The sequence below is a fragment of the Bombus flavifrons genome, chromosome 8, assembly GCF_040668555.2.
Source record: "Bombus flavifrons isolate JBK064 chromosome 8, iyBomFlav1_principal, whole genome shotgun sequence".
NCBI lineage: Eukaryota > Metazoa > Arthropoda > Insecta > Hymenoptera > Apidae > Bombus > Bombus flavifrons.
In genome coordinates this window covers 9,077,843-9,093,981 of record NC_138449.1, presented here as the reverse complement: position 1 = coordinate 9,093,981, position 16,139 = coordinate 9,077,843, and the positions used below count along the sequence as shown (strand labels likewise).

Sequence of the window (16,139 nt, the reverse complement as noted above, 5' to 3'; positions counted from 1 at the left end):
TTATTATTTTCATACCTTTATATATATTCTTATCGAAAAAAATATACCACTGGTTGTTTAACTAAACATAAATATAATATAAATATAATACTAAATATATAATACTAAAATAATTTTTCGAATCGCAAATACACTTTATATATGCTTAACAAATCCTTGTTAATTCAAGTTACCTTTAATATTATAGATTGCAGAGCATCCATATATGTTGCAAGTAGTTCTTCTATACTTAACCATTAGTATTTTATTCGTTCGCTTGTCGAGAACGATATATTTTCCTTGAATTATTTTTTATAATGACGCATTGTCAGAAATTACTGGCGTCTTATAATTTGAAAGTTACTATCTTTTATAAACCATTCGAAGCGAAATACAAATTCATATGCAATTCTTTCTCATCTGATTATGAAATCGAAATTTTTCGACGATAATCTTAACATACTTCAAGGATATACAAATTTACACGAGTATACTTTTTTCACGTAAAATGTTCCATTGCCTTGAAAAGTTTAAAAAGTGAAATGGCTCAAACAACGATTCTTACGAAATTACATTTATTGGCATATTTAGGTCAATTGATAATCAATTAATTAATATCACTATCGGGAATGTTAGGTTCCAGTTAATTAATAAAGCACTTGCTTCTCAAATTAACTACCGACTAAACAAACACTGGACCTTTCCCTTTATTCGTTTTTTCTGTTCTTTTATATATTCGTCACAGCGTGTAGTATGTTTGAAAGCGCAGTGTCGACACATGGAACATGTGTGATAAACGTCACGTCATCTATGTGTCGCTTTATCAGGTCCCTATTTTATATCATCTGCACCAGTGCTACATTACCAATAGTATCTTCTGCATTGGTCAGCCAATATCTGGCATATTGGTGGATACTGATATTTCTGCTTTCCTAACTTACGCTCATGCGAAAATTTTAAATGAGCATCGTAATCTTTGGTTAGAAAAAAGTGCAGCATTAAGGAAGAAAACGATTTATATATGAAAAATATGAAACAAAAGTAATATTGGAATAAGATCGAAACGTAGATAGATCGATATGCTTTCTGGCGTTCGCGTATGCTTATTCGTGGACCTCTGTTCTGCTCGCTCGTTTAACGGGGTGAAGTATCTCGAAAATAATAAAACTCCATATTTCACCGAAACTCCCATCGCTGAAGCAGCTATGCAAATTTCAAGAGGGACCTCTCCCCTACTCGTGATCGTAAGAGCGCGCAGATCTGCCACTGACGTTTTTAATTATTCAATAAAAACTTGAACGTCAGTATAGGTAACTATAGGTGAGATGCTCGTAGCTACATTATGTCATCTTTTGATATTTGCTTTGTCGATCGATTTGACGCAAATCAATAATAAATAAACATTCATTTTATGGCTTTGCGTTATAAATATTTTATCGTAGCTTAAAATGTATTATGATGCTAGGTAGGGATAAAACTTTGAAAAAAATATTGCTTAACGATTAGATTACAAATTAAAATATTCGTGACCAATATTTAATACTCACTTTTTATTTAATAATTACCTGCTCAATTTTTATTACTTTATTATACCGAAAAAAATTTTCTTTTCTGAAAAATCATCTATGTTTTAAGAAACTCTGTTGTATGATAGTCGAATAAAAATTATTGAATAATTTTAACATCATTAACATAATTAACATAATTTTAACGAGTTTAAGTTCTGCTACTTTTACCAGTATAGGATCGTGGACAGATCGCCTAAGAAATAGCGGGTGAACTGTAAACAATGTTGCGAGAAAACCTAAGTGCCGACAGGCCGAAAGGGTCGGGAAACTTCAATGGGCCAAGCGAACCATCAATGCGTCGTCAGTCTTTTACTCGAATAGTTATGCAGGAGAAGGCTTACGTGGCCATAATCGCGGACGGTTACGGAACGCGTACGTGGTGGAGGTATGAGAAGACGACAAAGGGATGCTTAAGGGAGAAAGACGAATTAATCGGCAGTCGTTAATTGAGAGTCGAGATATGAGGAGTCGTTAATGGAGAGTCAAGTTGTGAGGAGTTAGTTGCGAGTCGGGGGAGCACGAGGCGGGTGTGGGCTCCCAGGGCGTAGGACCACGCCCTGGGAAACCCCTATGGATCTGATATTCTCCTATAGCTGGGTTGGTGGCTTTGGCCCTCGTCAGCTTGCCGATCCGGTGCGGAGAAGTTGGTGGGCCCACACCTGCCAAGACTACTCACCTCACCTTCTCGTGAGGCCCCCCGTCACCCTGCACCGGCATTGACCGGGATAGGGTGCGGAAGAGTGACCTTATACGGCCTTATGTGGCCTATTATCAAACATTGGTGGGGCCGGAGTCGAAGTTCGTCGACTGTACGAGGGAGTGATTCGATCCAGTGTTCTGTACGGGGCCCCGATGTGGGCGGAAGATTTGCCGATGAGTCGTCACAGCTTACTGCTGCTGAGGAGGTTGCAGAGGATTGCCTCCATCCGAATAGTCAGGGGATATCGGACCATTTGCAACGCTTCGATGGTTTGCTAAACGTACTTCGTACTCCTCGAATGCGACCTCGTAAGATACGATTCTTTATAAATATCAGATGGCCGTCGAGAGATCTTACGGCACTGCGGTCAAATATTTTTACTATCTCCTGTTCTTTTTGCTCGCCGCAGAACCAAGAATTGTTCCACGCTAGAAAGGTCAATCCAAATTTCTGTGAGGCTCGTTCGTGCCTGGAATGATAAAGATATTCCCTTCAATTTTCCACAGAATTTTTGTTTCAATTTTCAAAGATGTCGAAGACATAAAGAGGTCAGGAAACACTTTATTATATCCTGCGTGTTATTGAAACTCCTATGCACTACACATAATGATTCATAGTATTTGAACACTTAACACAATAAATTTTCATGAACATGTGTATTATGCGTCTTACATGAAACTTTCTAACGCAATGAGACGGGATTAACGTAATTAAACTGGTAAAATTTGAAACCAATCCAAAAATGTACATAGAAGTTACGAGACATGTACTGCAAACATATACTCAGTAATAAATTAGTATACAAGATGAATAGTGATTTTAAACACGTAGTTAGTGTTAAATATGGTCTCGTTAAATATCGTGTCTTATTAATATAATGCGTAATTTACTATCCATGCACTTTGTTGATACAATATCTGTGATGATAATATTCTTTCTTAAATATCACTAAAGTACAATTCCCATCCATTTCCTTAGTCGTGTTTATAAAAATATGAGTTTACATTAAAATCTACAGTACCATATAAAGTAGGATCGTATCATAGAAGTACAGAATTCTGAACGTTCCAAGATTTTCCGTTACATACTCGTTGCCATTATTTTTTTGCTATTTCAGAAATGTAAGAAACATAGAAGGAAAGGAGGAAGAAAGAGAAACGAAAAGAGAGAAGAAAGATTAAAAGAAAGGAGGAAAAGAAAGAAGAAAAAAAGTGCAATCAAAGCAATGTGTCTCAAGAGGAAAATTAGGGATCGACTTGTCGTTCGATTAACCATTTTCTCTGATTTCCTGGATCGCTATTCTCTTTTTGATTCCTCGCCCCGCATTGTGGCAATTACCGGCGAGCTGGGAAGCAATGCAGTTAACCAAACAAAAGGCCGTTAAAGCCACCCTCGATATCTGCACCTCTGCTTCCTCTTCTCGTTTATTCCGTTCCAATTTCTCCTTTCAGCTCCGTCAGATATTTCGGTTGATTCTTGTTTTGTACCTTTCAACAGAATGGTATCAGCAACCATTGTCTGTGATTACAGTGATTTTGTGTAAAAGCCATAAAAGGACAATAAAATCATCCTTTGCATATTCCACCTATCATTAATGAAAAACTGTATTTAGATGGTTGCGCGTCCGTTAAATCTTATTGTATGCTGCTTTAATAACGCGAAATGGAATGGCATGGAAGAATTTTAGTGGAAGTTGTGGAATAATACCAAATACGGATTTCCATAATTTCATTCATCGACATGCACAGCATTGCACGGTCGTCCAACGGCGGTCTGAGACATTAACGCTGTTTCTTACTAATTTAAGTGTTTTATCAACCGCCGTTATTTCTGTGTCGCGTTCCACAAATAACGATAACGTGATATGAAAAAATCTTATCTTATATTCTAAACTGGTACGTGTAGAACCCACTCTCTTGTCCATTGTACCACGATTCCTGAGATACTCTGCATAATTAGCGTATAGTTAATCCATTTTCCGATTTAAACAGCTGCGACTAGATTTATCGATTACTCTCTAACCTGCTTTACTACCAACAGGCATCGGTGTCAGACAAAACCATGATGTGCACCACTCCAGAGTAACGAGGCTACGTTACGGTAGGACTTGTGTGTCAGAAACAAACGAATTGCAAATACCAGTCAATTTTGGCTGGCCGATGACCTGTTAGTGGACAGAGAAAGCAGCATCGGATTGGAAAAAAGAAAAAACGCGTCGATACGCTATCTCGAAGAACAAAGCGTATACGACGACGCTAATTTCGTTACGAACTCTTCAACTATCCCCGAATCGCCCGCGGCGCTCAAAGATACTCTCGTTAACGGAACCGAACGCGATCAGCGTAGCATGGGCTCGAGTCAGGCAAAACGGGGGATACAGGAAAAAAGGCAGATCCACCGAGGCAATGTTAAACGAGGAGGGAGCGTTGCAAATTGATTAACCGACTGATTCGCGGAAATGAAAGCGAACACAGAGCCTGGAAACACAATGGGGGGAGTACGGATCGCGTATCAAGTGGACTCGAGACACTCAAGGGTTAAATGGATCGGCCCGTATGAAGCCGGCTAGCGAGTTAGGAAGGGAAAGCAACGGCGGTCAAAGCGACGCTCGCTTATCTCGCTGGTTATTCAATTATGACAATTTGCTGGAAGGGAGGCTGGTACGTTCCATGCGCCGGCTCACTTTGTACTGGCGGCGGAGGCCGTTTCGCGATAAATTGAGCTCTCAAGGAGGTCTGCGATCGCCGTATATACGTGAATCGGTGTGGAAAAGGTGAATAGGCTTGCAGCAGTTCCGCTGCCACCGCTCTAGAAAGGACAACGATGGTGTGTGTCCTTTTTTCTGTCCTCTTCTACTCCTTCTCCTCCTGCTCCTCTATACTTTCGTTCATCTTCTTCGTGATCATGCTCACGCTTCGTGATCTCATTCGCTCTTTCTCATCCCTATGTACGACAATTCACGCACATATACCTGCACGCATACAGGGCCGAGTGCTCGATATGCAAAATCGCTGAATACGGCCGTAAAACGCAGGCGGCGTGTATGCCAATATGGCGAGCATGCCTGCCACGCTTTTCTCTCGTTCCCTCTACTATACGAATCGGCGAGCACTAGGAAAATCGAGATATGAACGTTAACGTTACGCCCAAAATGTTCGTCGAAGCTTTTCGCTGCCTCTTTCGTGTCACCAACCACCAATGTCGGTGGCCAGCTTCCCTTCGTTCATAGGAACCAGAGTTAAATTACGACAAGGCGCGTTTAGTTTTTCTTGTTTTATCTGAAATCATTCACTCTCCGAGCTACACTCTAGATTACTCGCCAGACTGGCAATATTTTTCTTCTTTGGAATTGAGAAGTTCTTTTGAAAAGGGAGCCTACAAGGCTACGGTACATGTACACTCCCGCTTAAAAGATTAGTAATTAATTATGTTTAGAAATGATACTTATAATGTTTTTATTTGTATACATAAACATACTAGTTTTTAATGAAATTTTCGTATATCCTCTGCCGTCTTGAAACTATGGCTTGGCCCCAATTGCGAAAGAAGTATTTCAATTATCTGTTTCTTGTGGAAATTTTCAAATAAGTGTACAAGTCTAAAGAAATGAACGAATGAAATCCAAAACTCTCTGACTAAACTAGTCTTCATCTCCATTCGATAAGAGAAGATTCTCGTTAACGTGTTTCTATACTTACTTAAATGCTTGTTGCATTTAAGCGCTAATTATAGACAATAGAATAAAACGTGTAAAGATAAAATTCGAGCGGGAAATATCAGAAAATATGTACGCTCTGTTTAATTTTGTATCGTGAAAGCTAAAGAGCTTTCAAGTAAATAAGTAAGAGAAGTTAGTATTCCTCGATAAGAAACAAAGAACGGAGAGAACAAATGTTCCATTTATTCAGTGGAATACTGAGAAAGTTATTGGATATTTTTCAAAATTTCATGCTGATAACGTATGATATTTTTCTTTGTTTGCTCTCTTTTATATGCCATTCTTTTAAATCGAAGATAAGGTAAGAAATTACTATATCTTTCGCGCAATGTAAATTATATGCGTAATTTTTAAATGCAATATAGGAACAGAAGGAGCCGAGTCATGTAGCTGAAGAAAAATAAATTGAAAGTTGCGAATCACTAAAAGTACTACTGCACGATACGAAGATACTTATGTAGGAATGATAAGGATCTTATAAATAACAGAAAGAACAGTATGATAAACACAATATCGTTGCACTCTCACAAAATCGAATACAATATCGCGTTTCGCGTATTTGTTACTCACTAATTCTACGTCACAACAACACGACGAATTTCTTTCGACCACGATAAATTCAACTCTGACAGCATTTATCACGCTCATTTTTCCCTTAACAAGTCTTGGTAACGCTCACAACATTCCTTAACAACATTAACATATCTTGACAACGTTTATAAACAATCACCCCTCACGCAACGTCCTTCCCCGACGTCACACCATCCCACACTTATAATTACACTTAATTAATTAATAAATGCTATAATGAAGACAACGATGTACAAATGCTTTCCGTAACCATTATATGTAAATTTCCAGATTTTTCTTTTCTCTGCAGGTTTTCTCCCATTTGAGAATGCCGCGCGTTGTCTTAAGATCCTCAGGAAGAATTTCCAGCGATCAAGTCACATTCTAGTCGGAATGTCTCATTTCTCGAGGTAAACCCAAGTTCCACGTGTCGGTACGAACAATCTGCCGTAACAGTCGAAATGGATCGACATTTGCAAATGATTAAATTTAAATTATGGACACGGCGATAGACGAAGACGGGGTTGAAAGTGGTTGGGGGTCAGATTCGGTTCCCTGATCCCACCCCGTAACGAACCGAATTCTTTCCTCGTTACTTCGTACATCTCGTTACGGAGATGGGACGCAGATACGCCGCGATTTTCCGCGATCAAGAATTCTTCGCGTGCTTTCGAACAATAAAGTGTGATTAAATTCGAATTTCAAATGGTACAGAGATCGGGCAGAAACTTAAGGAAGTTACCACTTTCTTCCCTTTTTACCCCTTTTCTTTTCTCTTTCCCGTCGGATTCGTTTGATCGTCATATCGTCGATTCCTTCCGCTGTAATAGTATTACTCGCTGGCAAATAATTTCGATTAAAACTCGATTGATAAATCCTTCGTGATATACTATATCGCTGGATTATTAGACTCAGAAAATTGGTCAAAGTTATTTTATCGATTTATATTACAGTTCGTAACGTAAAGATGTTTATTCTCTTGCAAGATTATTTTAATTCTAATTATTATGGGTAATTATAATTAAAAATGAATATTATGTATAATATATGTATAAATGTATAATTAATATATTACACTTACTACTAATGTTCTAAAATATTTTTCAACAGCATATTTTACATTGAGAACACCAAATGATCGGAATAGAAAATTCATTCCTCGGATGTACGTCGCGCAAGATATGATAAATGTTAACAGTAAATTTTCATACTCTTTGTCAATGAGCGAACATCCTCAATCACAATCTTCTGTCCATATTACGTTACAATGTTCTGCAGAAAGAACACTTATCTATATTAAAATCAACAGCTTAAAGACACGAAGAAATAGATAAAAGTCACTTCATAGTTCTTTTATTAGATAAACGAATATGTTTCGTCAGTCTACATACTTATTTATGAAATTTATGATAATTCGAGAATTTAATTCACTTAGAAAGTACTCTGTATGACAATTACATTAGTATAACATGCACTTGCATCCAAAAATATCAGTTTTGTCTGTTCGAATGAAGTTTATTGAGATTCTAAAAACAATAATAAAATCTTTAATATGAAGCAAAGAAATGAATAATTTTGGAAGATGTATATAAAAAATGATTTGGTGCCTGTAGCTATTTTTCCGCGTAAATTTGAAACTTTCAAAACAGGAACACTAGGAAATTTAAGACTACGTTCTTGTTCCGGAAATACGATAGCTTTGCGTTGTACATGCACTTCGAGATTGACGTACAAAATGGATTAAATATCAAAGAACATTATCAACAATCTTATCTGTAGTACGTTAGGTGATGTAAGAAAATATTTTTGTAAAGTGTCGTCTTATCGATACCATTATCATCAATATCGTTACCTTCAGTTTCTTGATACATTTCTTCTATTATTCTTCAAATTTTTTCGGGATTTCAAAATTTACTGATCGATAATACATGATGCAATTCGCATATATTAATTCCATGTAAATCGAACAAGGTTTATTAACGATAACGTATCTGTATATGTTTGTGCATTTATTAAATTTTCGATAATTACATAATGAAATTAAATTAGAAAGTAAACAAAAATAAAATTTTATCGTTATACTAACTAACTTATGTTAAAACTTTCGCTATGGAAAGGTAGCAGAATAAAAAATTGAATTTCGATCACCATCTTAAGTTTATGTTTTATAAGATCTCGATAAAACGTGGACAAATTACACATTTTTCACGTGCGTCTGCTTGTAACTGTCTATTTAACACATTGCGCAGTCTCTCATTCATGGTCAACATACATGATACTTGTTTTTAAGATGATCTAATGTGAAATAAATAATTGATAACAATTTCATTCGACCCAGTAATACAACAACAAAATAGTTGATCTTGCTTTATAAATTATCGTTGCTGATAAACGATAGATTATGGTTGTACAATTTGGCTTGATATTTCTATTACGAATTATGTGTATAACTGTATAAAGACAGAAACGAAGAAAAATAATTTATGAAATAGCTTGTATAAAATTAGGCGATAGCTTTTATTTAATTAAATTTAATTAAATTTATTTCTCTGTTTGTTAGTATAAAATGAATATGAATACCCTTTGTGTATTAATTCATTGACGAATCAAAATTAATATTTCCTTTCTGTTTCGAATAAAGAATATTTCTTTGTTTTATTCCTTGTAAATATGATATACATTTTATTCATATGTATAATTATGTATTATAGCCTTTATCTATTTAAAGAATTCATATATCTGTATTAATCTTAGTTAACGAATAATATGTAGAAGGGATATATCAGTTATTTATAATAACTATAGGTAATAACTAATTGACAAAAATATTCCGCAAGTTTCAAACAAAATTATTCGAAAATTTATATTATTTTACTTTCACATATATTATTATTAAATGGATATATACATTATGATTACGAGTCCACTTCAATCGCGGTATGGTAATTTATTATTGTTACTTTTACCCTTTATACCGTCTATAATCGTACATTACACACGTATATCGAAAAATCAGGACAAAATTATTATCCTGCTTCGTTAATTATACGTTTCATTTTCGCTGCATAGCCAAACACACGGAATACATTGAAGCCGTCGCAGCGACGAAATATCCGACTCGCGTATTCATGGACGGAAAATGCATTAAAATCTTTCTTTGAGGTGTCAAAAAGGTTTTCTTGATCGAGCAGAGAAGATGGAATCCATGTTTACGTTGTACCGTATCCAAGATTCAACGCATTCTAGCATGCCGTTTCATCCGTGAGGCTCATTTCCTAGCGACTTTCCTTCGGGCCGTTCAAAAAAAAAAAAAAAAAACGAAATCAATATCGGTCTCTTTTCGCGGCGTTTCGTTGGATCTTATTGCCCTTGCCAAAAGCCACGAGTTACGCAAACCTGGTGTGGTGCATAGAGAATATAAGGGAAAAGCTACGTGCGTGTGCCGTTAAGGAGAAACAGAGAGACGAAATGAGGAACCTGGAGCAGTCCGTTGTGTGGAAGCGTTGGCACACACATTTGTATGGTGGGTTGCTCAACAATAGGCATTGTGCACCCGCCATAACCAGGAACCGAACGCGACAGCACCACGCCGGCATTGTCCGAATGTCAGACAAAGTTCTCTCTCTCTCTATCTCTCTTTCTCTCTCTCTCTTGCTCGTTCACTCATCTCACCCCTGTAATTCGTATATATAGACGCATTTCTTGTAACATCTCTCTTTCAATGTTTTCACTCGTCCAAATTTTTGCTTCGTTTCTACACAAATAGTCGTCTGTATCGAAGAGAATGCCTATTCTTAGAGATTTCTTCAGAGTATAGTACGTGATTAATCAGCTTATTAATTCTTTAAATACCCGGTTAACCCCTTAACGTATAATTTCCTTCGACCTAATTGATCGAAGATGCGCAATTTCTCTTTGACGATCTTCTTTCTTCGCTATGTAACAATATGTTTGGTTTCTGTTATCCTAACGTTACATCTACCGGTTTTAATACGACAAGATGTAAAATACAAGGAGTAGAAAGCGAAAGATAACGAGTGTTTCGATAAATACGTTTATTGGTACAGGAGAATATTAATTTACTGTTAGTTTAAATGTTAGTTGACCGTGCCTCACACGAGCATGAATATTAAAATAAGAGTATAAGCTTTACATTATCATCGATACAATTAAATTCACTAAATCGTGTTGTTTTCCTGATGAATTGAATTATCGAAAATTAATCTCGTTACGTTACTTTTTCACGGACAAAATTCCTGAACTAACATTTAAAAAATAACGAATTTTCTTGGAAGTATTTAAAAAGAAGAGATTGATCGCAAATTTATCAGTTTATCTTTGATCTCCGGACATGGTAACTTACTTATACTTCAATAACGTGTATCGTGACTTGATTGATAACGAAATCCAACAAAGCAGAGAGCCGAATATCGTATATAGATAGCGACATTTAATTGGTCAATAGAGTATATAAAGCGAATCCGAAATTTGGTCAGGCAAGTTGTGTCTACGACAATACAGAGTTTGGACATTTAGCGTATTATATTTTTCGAAAAGCAAAATGAAAGGTAAGCTAATTACTTCACTGAATATCTACGAATAGCTTGTCGGATGATATGTTAGCAAGAAAGAGAAATTGAAATTTGAATTGTTACGCAAAAATAAATTCGAAATAATCAGAATCTCGATCGTTCGGTTTATTTACTTATTGAAGAGAATAAAAATAGAATTGCAGAAAGTAAAGTCATCTGAACTAGTAGGGAGACAAAGTCCCTTGATTATTCTACTTGGTTATTTCAATTGTTATTGAATCTGTAATCAATCTATTAAATTATGCTTATCCTAAGATTGCAACCGTTTGTTACACCAACTATGATGTTAGTTATACTAGTTCTATACTGTATATCTACATTAGCTGAACTGTCTTAGTTATACTAACCGTGCTGAATTATTATAAAGTTCTCTAAAATATTATGTATATTTTCTTGTTACATATTCTTAATCACGTAACGATTAAATTCTTTCTATTCGTATCAATATTAATAGACACGTGACCGTTTTAACAAAGACTCAAATAGTCTTATTTTACAAATAGAATCTATCTGTTCCTTGTGTTTCTACCGATTGTAAAACTGATTTTCTGAAAATAATTCTTTCAAAGTTTTGAATCTCGTAGAGGAACGATTTATCAGACTTGTTTTTTATTTTCTTTTTTTTAGCCGCAATTATCATTGCACTTATGGCCTACTTGGTCTATGTAAGCTCTGATGATTCCGTTAGACTGGACTGTGATACCAATATAACGGTGAACCATACAATGGTTCGACACCCATGCAGCTGCACCACTTACTTCGTTTGTCTGACCGACCCACCAATGCCGATGGAATGTCCTTCTGGTCTTTACTTCGATGAAGACAAGCAAGTTTGCAACTACAAAATTAACGTCAATTGCAGACCAAAGCCAGGATGTAGAACTGTTTAAATGTGGTTTAAAAATATTGAAAATATTCAAATGCTATGTATTCATAAATATCACGCTATTGTTATTACAAAGAATTTATAGAAATGGAACAAAGAACTTCTGCAGTCATTAAATTGTTCGTTTGATGTTTCAAAAACTCTAATTATTATCGCCGACTCGCATATTTTAAGTTGCCTATTATTCATGTAATACGGTGTATACTTCATTATGTAAAAATAGATTTTATATTATATTTGTTCTTCTTATTGATTACCTTTCATTTATTTCCATATTCGTCCAGTATTCTGATAAAACTTCTATCCTTAGTTAGAAAAGAAATTTACGTACATACACACTCATAAACAGGTTTATTAATCGAGTAATTCGTCTAAGCCCGTTAGAGTATTAAAACTTGATATTCTAATAAATCCATATCCTTTGTTCTTACCCTTTGAATTTCAAATGAAAACGGACAACTCACTTAGAATAACAAAGAAGCGTTTCAAATTGTTCGAACGTTTCTTTCCACCCCGCACACATTCGCTAGCAACTGGCCCAGTTTTTTTTTTTTTTTTACGTGAACTCGCTCGTGAACGTTCGTATAAATCAGTTTCGCGGCAAGAGTGTCGCGGAGCTCTCTCAGTTGCAGCTATTAATCATAACAAGTCGTATGGGCGGGGGTGAAACGTTTCCAAGCCTCAGCTGAACTGCATCGGGTCGGTTGTTGCTCGTTTATTCGCACGGAGGACCGAGACTTTACAATTCAATCTCTTCGCCGACATCTATCGAACTCGCTCGTCCTTTCATGAATAAGTCGGACCGTTTCCGCGAGCAAGTGGAGGAACGGTTCTCGATTCAACATTATCGGCGCGATCGATGGAAACTGGGTGAAGGAGACGGGCGGAAGGAAGATGAAGACGCGATCAGAGCCGGAAGACGATGAGGAACAGATGAAAAGGGGGCTTACAAGAGGACTTTCGAATTCTCCAGGGATTGGCCGTGTATCGTGTGCAAAACAGGAGAAGGACGGCGAATCGGGGAACGAAGTCGGAAGAAGGTGGAAGAGGGCTGTTACTCTGGAAAGTGGGCAACGGTGAAAAGGAGACGAAACTAGAGAAAGAGAGATCTCATCAGAGCAGCGACACTTAAATTCCCTATTTCGTTTGGCGCTCAATACAGCTGCCAGGAGTTTGTCGCGTTCCTCGCGTACATCGGCGAACGGTACCGAGCTTCTCGGCGTTCTCGTCCGTCAGTTAATGTCGTATTCTCGATGTAAAAAGGAGAACGACCGACCAGAAAGGAACGAGAAAGAGAACGAACGAAGGAACGAAGCGACCGAACGAATCGAGACTTCTTATCGGTACGAGTCAGCTACCGGTTACCAGCATCGTGCACATTCCTTTACCTTCAAACCGCTCTTTTTCTCGCCGTCTCTGCCTCATCTCTCGTCTACAGTTTCCCACTACTACTTTACCGTTTTCGCCGATTTCCCGCCTTCCTTTTGCCGCTTTTCGCCATTACTTGACGAAATGAATCCGACCTTAAAGCGTGCCACGAGAAATGTTAATGGAACCTATTCTGTGTCGAATTGAAAACCGATTGGATAGTCTAGTTATAAGTTTCGGAATAATCACGCGATGTCCCTAGTAGGTATTAAGATTAAGCGAATATATCTAATTTTAATTTATCGTTGATCGCTTGGAAAGCGGTGTAACCTGAGTTTCTCGGAAGTCAAATTAATCTATTTCATTTTTTCAAAATTTCTTAATTCTAGCGCTAGAATATATGATCGGTGTTTCTCTTGTCGGAAATCAAGTAAATTACACTTTGTAGGATTTATTAGTTTTGTTTCGGTGCAATGTAGAGCTTTTATCTTGTCTTAAGAAAAATTAAACGATTGTATTCACTGTGGTTTGTGAGTATTTAAAAATTCCAGCCAATAATTAGGTTAGTTCGCATTGGCCTCGCTCGTCTGAATGCTCGTTGATATTTCATCTGCAAGGTTTCCACTGCTTCGAGAAAATTTCTCGAGGCTTCGAAAGTTCTCAGGTGAATGATCAAAGAATTGGATGTTTCATTTCCATAAGCGATGGTCGAGTCGACAATCTTGCATGTGTATTGTTTGGAATATTATGTCAATGAAAAATGTAAAGCTTCCTTTTCTTATAATCTTTGACGAATAGCATATATCATAACGTAGGTATAAAAGCTTGTAAGTTTATCTAGAAAATGACTCGATCAATTAATTAACATGATTTGAGCTGAATACAACCGTAGAGTTCGTCCTAAGTTTACAAATAATTTTAGAGATACATTTAATTTAGGAATATAATATGTAGTATTGGAAATATTTTTATATATATTTATCTTTGATACTTGAACGACGATTACACGTGTCGGTGAAATTAAATTCCAAATTTTGACTCCGACAACATATCTTGAAATCGTTGTCATTAAAATCGGTAAAGTGTTGTTCTATGTACACAACTACCAATTTCTATTCTATATAATTCCAAAACTCGAACTTGATAATCAGAACCACGAGCAGCAAACACTTTCGAAAACTGAAAGCTTCGGCAATACGCTTACTTTTCAATTATACATCAATACCGTTTGTTCGCATAATGTATGTTCAGTGCGTGACACAGGTTCCTCGTTATTCCATTCACATTTGCATTCAACTACACGAAAAATGTTTTACGATCCGGGTCAGGTTCGTTTAAACCCGTTGCCACAGCTCGAAGTTGTTGCGCCTAGTTGTTTCGTTTAAATCCTTGGAAGTTCTCGTTTCGTTCTTTTTTACCTTTCGTTCTCTGTTTTCTTCTGTCTCGCTTTGTCTGTGGTATATAACAAAGGAAATTCGAAAGGCACGATCGGGTGGTTAATTTATGCTGTCTGTCTTGCTAGGTGGTACGTTCTGTCAAGCTGCAACTCGCGGCAGGAGGTGAGATCAAATTAATAGCCAGACATTTTTCCAACGTAGGGAGCGTACAAGGAACTCGGCAAAGAGGCAAAGCGGAAAAAAGAAAAGGGAACAAGGGAGAAAGGAAAGAATACCGATTATAAAACGCTCAGATGGCGTGCAAAGAACGCGAGGGCCTCCGTTTGCACGAGACACGAGGGAGGCAAGCTCAGGCTTGGCTTGCCCGTAGAGATTGGAGCTTTGTTGCATGTCTCCTTAGACTTGTACATTTATTACACGGCTGGTAATTCTCATTCGACTGGATTATCGTTTTTTAATCACTCTCTTAGATGGTCTCTTTGTCTGCAGCACTAATTTCCCCATTGAAACTGTATTCTCTAAACGTGTTCTATATCAAAGACAATTAACGCGATTATTTCTCTGAAGAGAAAATATAAAATTAGATTTTATTAAAAATTTGTTATGCAAGCGGTAATTTGTGAAGAACGAAAACTCACGAAATATTAGCTACAACGAAAAACTTGAAGAACTACAACCACAGTTTTCTTTGAGTAGAGTTCGATATGTCATAAAGCTCAAATTTGCTACTCTACGTTCTACTCGTCAGAAGGAATTCGTCAATTCTATCGAGAAGCGATTCAAGGAAACTGAGTCTATTGAATCGTCTTCGTCGTCTGAAAGTTCCTTGAACGTAAAACCCGGCGTTAGGATTTAAACTAAAACCATCGAAAAACTTTTTCGAAAACTATTTGAAGAAATTCTTTCGTAGAAAGGGGCAACCTGGCTGTAACGACGAATCAACCAAAATCTTTTGTAGTCGTTGAGCAGAATAGGAGAAGAGAGAGAGATAAGGCTGTGATGTAGTCGCCGGTGATTCTCCGGTATCCCTGAGGAAATCAAATTATCAACACGACCAAGGCCAACTGGTACACGTACTCGTATGATGTAACGAAGGCCGAGCACAGGTGCTGCACTGATATTGGTTTTGCTTCCGAATTTTGTGGACACCTCTTGTAACCGTAGTCGTACCAGAGGCTTAGCGAGGGCAATTACTCTACTAAATATTCACAAGTTCATTACGAACCGAGTTGAAAGCGCGTTCTTCTCTTTATTCCGCCATTCTCGTCTCTTCTTTCCATCTCTGTCTACTTCTCTGTTCTCTTAATTTTTCATCTTTTTCTGTTTCACCGTCTTTGTTACCTCGTATATTCGCAATTTAA

At 37.0% G+C, this 16,139-nt stretch overlaps 1 long non-coding RNA gene across 6 annotated transcripts in view; it reads right to left on the bottom strand.

Moving 5' to 3' along the window:
- The window catches only part of LOC138182727 (uncharacterized), a 482,518-nt gene that overhangs the window by 20,575 nt on the left and 445,804 nt on the right, over window positions 1-16,139 (bottom strand). Inside the window, exons 4-5 of one of the 6 annotated variants that reach the window (XR_011173879.1) lie at window positions 6,726-6,979; window positions 3,755-6,396 (exon numbers count right to left, since the gene is read on the bottom strand). The exons of 1 other annotated variant lie outside the window; for it this stretch is intronic. This is a non-coding gene — a long non-coding RNA (uncharacterized LOC138182727). Of the gene's footprint in view, window positions 1-2,505; window positions 2,717-3,092; window positions 3,735-3,754; window positions 6,397-6,725; window positions 6,980-9,486; window positions 9,823-11,905; window positions 15,308-16,139 lie in introns of those variants that run through there. 4 more of the 6 variants (XR_011173875.1, XR_011173884.1, XR_011173885.1 and 1 more) reach the window with 4 other exon arrangements.